Consider the following 1,345-nt stretch of genomic DNA (forward strand, 5'->3'; position numbering starts at 1 on the left):
CTATACGGTAGATCATTCTAGAGCCTTTTCTAATAGTAATCAATTTATTTGCTGTCACTACTCATACTGGAAAATCCTATCAGTATTACCCTATCTTTAATATTCTTGTACATGTACATAGTTAACTTTGAAATAGCCTACATGTCAGTCGATTTTAACTAAAATTTACATTTGTTATTACCATACACATTATATGGCGACATATTTTGGTGGAAATGAGTTGTTCTGAGTCTACTCTGATTTGAACATGTACACTAATGCTCCTCCCTTATCTACTGTAGGTTGCCTAAATTTCCTTGCCTGTTATTTGAATGTTCATCATCTAATCGTTTAGCAGTGCAAAGTCATCATTAACTGTGAGTTAGTAGTAACTGGTAATGATTAAAGTATGCATGTACATTTATAGATTCTGCTTCTACATGTACATGTACAAGATTGTTAGTTATTTTCAGTTTTAAAAACACTCCTGCCATTCTCACACCTAGCATTTAATACAGTTACTGTAACACACACATGCAGGTGATACCAGTCGTGGCACACAATATTCTTTAGAGAAATGTTGTAGCAGACAACACTTTGTGATGATTGATATTGAATTAGTACATTTTACATTAACGTGGCCTACTCTAATAACTGCCTTTTATTTCTCGTTGTTGACTTGTACTTATGATTAATAATTTTTGCTTTTTTTTGTTTTTCTGTATTTTGTAAATGTGGTGGTATGTGTGTGATGTTTGAGAGTACCGTTGTATGTACCATTGTGTGATTGTGTTGTATGTACCATTGTAATAAAGATGAGTGTTTGGTTACATGTACATGTACATATCTTCTCCTACAGTCCTTGACTTCATATAATCCTTATAGTTCATTAATCTGTTTTATTTCTCTCTGTCTTTTTTGTGTATTTTTGTTCTTTCTTTGTTATGTCTGTTCAATTTTTATCAGCTAAAATTAAACTCTCATTTGGTCTTATTTTATGCACAAATCAACAAGTAATTATTATGAAATTGGAGCTTTATGTGTTATTCTTTTTCAAAAGCTAGTAATGATAAACCAAAGTAGAAGAATGTAAAACATTAAAGGGCTCAGCCCCTGAGCCACTCTATTGTTGTGCTTTATGACCCATCTTACTGCTAGCGAAGTATTTGGACTCAGTTTAGTCTAATCTTGCTGAGCATTTGCTGCAAATAAGCCCAGACTTGCTGATAGCCGCCATTTTAATTCATTGTGACCACACCCACTTTTAATGAAGATTAGGCTACTTAACTTTAGTATTAGTTGGACGACCCTATCCCCGTACAGACAACATCTTTCTCGTCTTAGTGGGCTTTGCTCAATTGCGGTA

General features: G+C 33.7%; 1 long non-coding RNA gene across 1 annotated transcript in view; it reads left to right on the forward strand.

Moving 5' to 3' along the window:
• Positions 1-1,345, forward strand: part of LOC109586402 (uncharacterized) — a 6,340-nt gene that overhangs the window by 1,464 nt on the left and 3,531 nt on the right. The window contains exon 5 of the long non-coding RNA XR_002187014.1: positions 282-356. This is a non-coding gene — a long non-coding RNA (uncharacterized LOC109586402). The remainder of the gene's footprint in view (positions 1-281; positions 357-1,345) is intronic.

The sequence above is a fragment of the Amphimedon queenslandica genome, unplaced genomic scaffold (genome assembly GCF_000090795.2).
Source record: "Amphimedon queenslandica unplaced genomic scaffold, v1.1 AMPQUscaffold_12882, whole genome shotgun sequence".
Classification (NCBI taxonomy): Eukaryota; Metazoa; Porifera; class Demospongiae; order Haplosclerida; family Niphatidae; genus Amphimedon; species Amphimedon queenslandica.